A 7,437-nucleotide genomic window follows, 5' to 3' on the forward strand; every position below is an offset into this window, starting at 1 on the left:
CGGCAGGTCGTTTCGATGCACACGCTGACTGCAGGGAGGTTAAGATACGAGAAGCAAAACCTGCACATGTCACAACAGATGAAGTACGGTAGCGACCGGAGAGCGAGCACGTCTGACCCGAGAGGGCTCTCAGGTCGCCATGTGTCGTCCCCGCGTCAGTGCTGCGGGGCGGGGGGCACCTCGCAAAGCCGCAGGGGCCTCTAGCACTCGCTTCCTTGTTCAATTCCCGCCGCACTCTGGGACCAGGCTTGCTCACTGCTGTAGCCGCATTTCCTGGGGAATATCTGTTAACTGGATGACTGAATCAACAAGTGCACGGATCCATACCTTCTATAGAGGGGGCGCCCGGCTTGCTCACAGGTGAGGAAATTGTCCCAGGTAGGGGGAGGGACACAGCTAAGGCCATCGGGAAGACAGAGGCGGGTCCCAGGAGAACCCCACCCGGGCCAAGGAACCTCGCAGTTGCCTAAGCACCTTGGAGAGTGGAGCTGGGTTAGGATCCCTGCAGGCTTGGAAATCTGGACGGAGACCTGCTTTCTGCCCTGCTGGTTTGGTCCTGCAGTTTTCCAAGTAGCCACAAGATGTCAATGTTAATAATGCCAACCAGTCAACACTTGTCACTGCTCAGCTGCTGAGCTTAATGTCAAAAAACATGAGGGCATTTCCAGTTTTCAAAATGTACATTTTAAGAGAGGAAAAACCATAAAACCTCCGTGGCCAGGGTATTGGTTAATTTTTTTTTTTTTTTGGCTTCATTAAAAAAATGGTGTATTAGGCAAGTCTAAAGCTGCTTAACAGCATTCCGAGGGTTTGCGCCAAGGGAAGTCCAGGTCAGAATACAGCCCCTGCGGGACTCTTTGCAGACGTTCCGTCTGCAGCCTGGAGCCCCCCGGAAGTCGCACCCTGAGCCGCAGGCCCGGGATTCTGTGTGCTGCCCGGTCTCCACGTCCTCTCTGCTGCCGCCCTGCCTCGAGGCCACCTTGACCTCAGCAAGCGTTTTCTCCGCTGGGCACTAGCTTCCTCTCAGGGTGTCTGGAAGAGTCCGTGAATCGAGACCATGTACTGGGGAGAGGCAGGAGGAGATGATGATTCCAGGCTCCGGCTCTGGGGGCGGACAGCTCCCCGTGGACCCGGTCACTTCCTGCCGTGTGGCCCGCGGAGGGCATCACACCTGTTCGCCACTCCATGCACTCCTAGGCTACAGTGTAATCTCTGTGTCCCCCACGCTCAGCCCGGTGCGTGGCCTGAACTGCTAAACGTCGGTTCTTCTTCCCCTCATCTCACAGGCAAGCGCAAGCTCCGGCAGAGCGGCCACCGGGCGGCGTCTCATGTGAGTAGGTGCTTCTGTCACCAGCACTGGCCACTCTGAACTCCAGGGCTGCTTGACGGTAACGCTCCCCGAGGACAGGAAACCGTGTCCCAACTTGTGTCCCCGTGTTAGGACGTCGTCATTATCATGGCCAATTTATTGAGCACTTATTATGTGCCAGGCACTCTTCTAAGCACTTTTACATGTACCAACCGATTTCATTCTCACATATAACCTGTGAGCTACGTCATTACTGGTCAAAGGGCACAGACTGTGAGCCACACGACCAACAGGTTCTAGGGATCTCACGTACGGCATGGGTGGTGATGGATGTTTCAATTAATGTGATCGTGATAATCATTGTACAATGCATATGTAGATCAAATAATCACATCGTACACCTTGAATTTTTTTTTTTTTTTTTTTGAGACAGAGTCTCACTCTGTTGCCCAGGCTAGAGTGAGTGCCGTGGCGCCAGCCTAGTTCACAGCAACCTCAGACTCCTGAGCTCAAGCGATCCTCCTGTCTCAGCCTCCCGAGTAGCTGGGACTACAGGCATGTGCCACCATGCCCGGCTAATTTTTTCTATATATATTTTTAGCTGTCCATATAATTTCTATTTTTAGTAGAGATGGGGTCTCGCTCTTGCTCAGGCTGGTCTTGAACTCCTGAGCTCAAACGATCCGCCCACCTCGGCCTCCCAGAGTGCTAGGATTACAGGCGTGAGCCACCGCGCCCGGCCTGTACACCTTGAATTGATGCAATCTTTATTTTTCAATTAAGTATTTTAAAATAAACAAATGCATGAAAAAAAAAGGTGGTGCCTACTTCCCAGGGCACCCACAGGCCGCCTCAGCACTCCTGGAAACTGGGTCACCGGCCGCGTCCCTGAAGCCCGGGTGGAGGGTGCCCGGGGTCGGCTCCACGCCCCGGCTCTGTCAGGGGTAGAGGCCCCACGGAGCCCTGTGCTGCGCAGGAGGGAGACACATCCAGTCCGTATGGAAAGGGCGTTTGAGACGCCCCGTGTGTGCGGCAGGGGACCAGTCCTGCCCCAGCCCTTCCCTTTCTGAAAGAACCAGGTTCCTGCAGTTGTCCAGGCCTCCCGACGCAGCCAGGCTGGCACTGGGGTTGTGGCCTCTGTCTGGGGAGCTGGGCAGGACAGGCTGACCCTCCCAGGGCGCCACCCCACATCCTGGCACCGTGTGTCCCACGCTCACTGCATGTGTGTCACACACCAGCACCCTGCCTCCGTCCCACCCAGAGGGAGCTGGAGATGGTGTCCCCCGTGGCTGTCGCTAGCTGCTAAGCCGGTCTCCACCCTCCTTCCTCTCCCTGCGGCGTCTCTGTGTTGATGTTGGCTGAGGTGAGCGCGGTTGAACGTCTGCCAAACATCTGCTCACGTCTCCTGAATGTGCTCCCAGCAGACGGGCAGGAAGGAGCACCACCCTGGGACCGCACTGCCAGGGCTCTGGCGGCCGCAGCAGGACACCACCCAGCCCGCGCCGCTGGCGGGATCCCCGAGCCGGGGTCTGGTCTCTTCCTCTGTGGGGGGCAGATGGCAGGAGAGCCTCTTGGTTTTACATCCTCCTCCTTCCTTTATGGCCACCCCCGGAGGGACAGAGCTACGGGTGGGGGACGTTCAACAGAAGAGAGAGGCCTGCCAGGGACGGCTGCAGATGGGAAGCGGGGAGGGTGGAGTCCCCGGGAGACGGGGGTGCGTGTGCGTGAGCGGCTCATCTGGGCGGAGACAGGAAGAGGGGAGAGGAAGTCAGTAGAAGGTGCTTTATCGAGCAGGTGACATTGGGGGCAGCTGGGACTGCGTCCCACCGTGGAACTGAGAGACAGGGGTGGACCATGGGGGCCAGGATGGGGGAGGCTGGTTCCTCATCTCCCGTCGGTCACTGGCTGAGCCGCTCTGGGGACCTGAACTCCTGGCCTTTCCACCCTGGTGCCGGGAGGGCGCAGGGCCTGCGGTGGGGGCCTCGAGGGGATTTGGGCGGGATGCGGGTGGTGCCTGTTACAAGTGGCAAATGACAATCAAAGAGGAGGGACAGCTGGGGCACAGACCTCTCAGTCGGTTTACTCTTCCTCCTCCCTTTTCTCTCTCTCCCTTCTTCGTCTTCTCCCCTCTTCCCTGTCCCTCTCCCGTCACCCTCTCCTTTCTCCCTCTTTCCCTTCTCTCTCTTACTGTCTCCTTTTCGCTTTCTCCCTGACTCTCCTCCTCTCTGTCCTCCTCTCGGAGCCCAAACACAGGACAAGCAAGGGATGGACGCGCAAAGCTCCCCTCTTCCCCCCACGGAGGGGCCCCCGCCCTGTTCGGGGTGGCGAGTTCCACCCCGACCCCGGGAGGGACACTCCGATCGCCAGTCCCTCGGGTGCTAAAGCCACCTTGGACCATCGGTGTCGCTGAAGGCAGACTCAGTTCAGCAACGACAACGCTACTTTCCACGTTGCAGTGAAATTCTGGACTCTGTGTGGAGCCTCCCCTCCTCCTGCAGCTTTGCTCCCTGCCGGCCAGGCCCTGCCATGGTGCCCCTGACCTCACCGACCCTTTTGGGGTTGGAGCTCGAGGGCAGGAAAATGGATTAGGAGATTGGCCAAGTTCTTTCCTGATGGCACTTCTGGGAGACCAGCTTCTGTGCTCTGTGGTCTTGGCAGATGGCCAAGGTCCATCTCAAGAGTTCTGGGGAGTCCCCGGGGATGCCTCCCGCCCTGGGGGACCCTAGCTAGGCTTCCTGTTGAAGGCGGGGGTGGGGGGGCATCTCCAGGGCAACGCCTCGCTCACTCTCAGCCCCGGAGCACCCCGCACTTGTGGGCTCTTCCTGATGACACCACGTCTCCCCTTCCAAGGACACCACGCAGACAGGACCTAACACGCCCCCACGCTCTCCGTCACGTGGCCCCGCCTCTGGCTCACAGGAAACAGCCGCGAGCCCCATAACTCTGGGAGTGCAGATTCAGCCCCGTGCGGCCGTCTCTCTTTCTTTCTGCCGTCAAAGCAGAAACTCAGCATTTCCTTATTTCTGCCTCTCGCTTCAGCCTTCCCAGCTGGAGTCGGCGCCGTGCGGGTCTCCTCACCTGCAGAGGTAGCAAATCAGCATCACCAGTGACCTCGCTGCAGCTCTTTGCTCTTCACTGAGGTGCAGGGAACGTTCCCGTCCCCCAGGCATGCGAGGGGACACAGCACACCCTCTGTTTTCTCCAGAAAATCTTTTCTCCTCCCTAATCTGCTGTACCTCGTGTTTACCTTGAGGCGGTTTCCCTCCAGGCTGTGCGGGTCTGAGCTCCCTGTGGTTACACCTGAAAGGCGAGTCCAGCTTGAACTGAGCAAGAGCATTTTCCTAAACGTCCCTAAAATGTCAGGATCAACACAGTATACCCCTTTCCCGCCCCTTCCTAGTCTCCCGATCTCTCCTCCTGTCTTATCATTTGGGACCAGAGCAGGGGCTGCACTCCGTGCCGCCTCTGTGTCATGCCCTCTCCCTCTGGGCTGGCAGCTGAGGCTACCCGGTCTCCCTCCCAGGCCAAAGGCATTTTCTTTTTATTATGGAATAAATCATGAAATTTAGCATGCAGGTCTGCCTCCTCATAAGCTAGGGAGACATGGGGGTAAGGAAGCCAACTGGGGGCCGGGCGCGGTGGCTCACGCCTATAATCCCAGCACTCTGGGAGGCTGAGGCAGGAGGACGGCTTGAGCCCAGGAATTTGAGGTTGCTGTGAGCTAGGCTGATGCCACGGCACTCTAGCCCAGGTGACAGAGCAAGACTCTGTCTAAAAAGAAAAGAAAAAAGAAAAAAGAAAACCAATTGGCTTTCTCTCTTGCAACAAATCTAGCTTATGGGACCATAGGACTGGTGGGCTAGAGAGCCCCAAAGGCGGAACAACGTGCTGTGAGCCCCCTTACTGGTGCCTGTCCCCCTGCCCCCTCCCATCTCCAGGCAGGCGTGTGCCTCAGGCTGCCCAGGAAAAGGATGGAAACAGATGCAAAAGAGAAAAGTACATTAATATATTTTAAAAGAGCATGCCATATCCAAATGCTAGAATCACACAAATAGGAACGTGAGCCAACAGAGAAAGAGACGCAAGGATGCTTTAGGAATCGGGAAGGCCTCAGAGTGAATCGCATCCCCAGATGTAACAGAATGGCTTGAAAAAGGGTAAACATGGTCTCTGTCTCTTCAAAACCTCCTCTGCCGTTCTGAGAACTAAATCTGCATCCCAGCCTCTGGCCAGAGGTCGGGAGGGGCCGGGAGAGTCCTTGGCTCTTTGCGCCACAGGGCACGGCTCAAGGGACTGTCCGGGTGGAGGGCAGGGGACCCTTAGTTGCCTCGGGCTGAATCAGAGACCGCCAAGCACAGCTGAACAGCGATACCCTGAAGCCGAAAACCTGCCCCGTAAAAAGCTCCACATTTCTGCTCAAAGACAGGCCATGGATGCTTTGAGATGGAGTCTGCCAACCTCCTCACTTGCTGGCGAATTCATAAACTTCTCTTTCCTTCTGCTCAAACCACAAGTCCTTGTTCTGGTGCTGTGGCCTTGGGGACAGGGCCGCACTTCCGTCCCCGGGAGAGAGAAGGGCCCATGGGCCGTGTGTCACCTTGAAAGGCCCATTCGGAGAGAGTGGATTTCAAAGGATACAGTCAGTTGAATGGTTAAGGATCATTCCTCCCAACCAGCTGGGTTACCTATTAACCTCAGTGTTTGTAGTTTTCTTCTGATTAGAAAGCAATGAATGCTCGCTGTGGAGAGTTGAGGAAGATGAGGCAAGCACCCACGTTGTTCCTTCTCCGTGTCTCCCTCACGTATGTTTTACGCACCGTAAGAGCCGCCAGACTCGTTAAACTCTCTGTGAGCACGCTAGGGACTTGTGCCAACACCCCGAACGCTGGGGTCGGTTTGTGACTCTAGTATGTCCTACCTTAGTCTAACTAGTTTAGAAATCGGCAGTACAAGTGGGGTGCTCCAGTGCAAACTAAAACGCGTGCGTCGACAGATTGGCTGGGCGACACAGTGAGGAAACCGAGTCAGAGACCGAGGAGCCGCAGCCCCTGCTGTCCGCGCTGAACCTTCGTGAGCCTCGCCTGCCGTGACCGGGGAGGCGCGTTTGCTTCCTGAAGAGTTTGCAGCTCTGGGGAAGAGGTTAGAAAAAGAACCTTGGGAGCAGGTGCCGGTTGTTACCGTGTTTCACAAGATGCTACAAGGACCAGATGAGCAAGGAAAATAACCGACTTGTTTCTAAGAGTAATAAAAGGGGATGGGCCGGGCGCGGTGGCTCACGCCTGTAATCCTAGCACTCTGGGAGGCCGAGGCGGGAGGATAGCTCGAGGTCAGGAGTTCAAGACCAGCCTGAGCAAGAGAGAGAGAGAAACCCCCTTCTGTACTAAAAATAGAAAGAAATTATCTGGACAACTAAAAATATATAGAAAAAATTAGCCGGGCATGGTGGCGCATGCCTGAAGTCCGAGCTACTCAGGAGGCTGAGGCAGGAGGATTGCTTGAGCCCGGGAGTTTGAGGTTGCTGTGAGCTAGGCTGACGCCACAGCACTCTAGCCCTGGCAAAAGAGCGAGACTCTGTCTCAAAAAATAAATAAATAAATAAATAAAATAAAAGGGGACGGAGAAAGGCCAGAAAGCAAAGTTGAAAGTAACCGCCTCTGGCTGAGAAAGGCTGAGTAAGGGGATCAAGAGAGGCCACAGGCAAACGCCAGGTTAAAGGTGTGCTGCCCAGTTGCAATCAAGGCAAAGTTAAATTGCGGTGTGGTGTCACACCTATTGCTAAAATGTCCCTCTGGCTACACTGTCTCAGAGCAAATATTAGATCAAGGCTGTGACCTTTACACCCATTGCTCCAGGTCGCCTCCAGGTCCCTCCCGGGAGCCAGGAGCCGCCTGTGCTGGGAGAAGGAGCCTGGGGACTTGGAATAGAGAAACAATCAGGCCTGGACACCAAGTCCCGAGAGAACAGTGGGTGCGGCTCCCGGAGGAGGAACTGACGGTGACATTTTGAGAGTCACAGTGCCAGCAAAACAGAGCAAAACATCCCTCTCCCCGTGACTCTGGCCTCAAGAACCCTGTGATCGCTGGGGACCTGTAACTGCTCTGGGGACAGCGCGAGGCCAACAGGCGGGG

Source organism: Eulemur rufifrons, chromosome 3 (assembly GCF_041146395.1).
Source record: "Eulemur rufifrons isolate Redbay chromosome 3, OSU_ERuf_1, whole genome shotgun sequence".
NCBI lineage: Eukaryota > Metazoa > Chordata > Mammalia > Primates > Lemuridae > Eulemur > Eulemur rufifrons.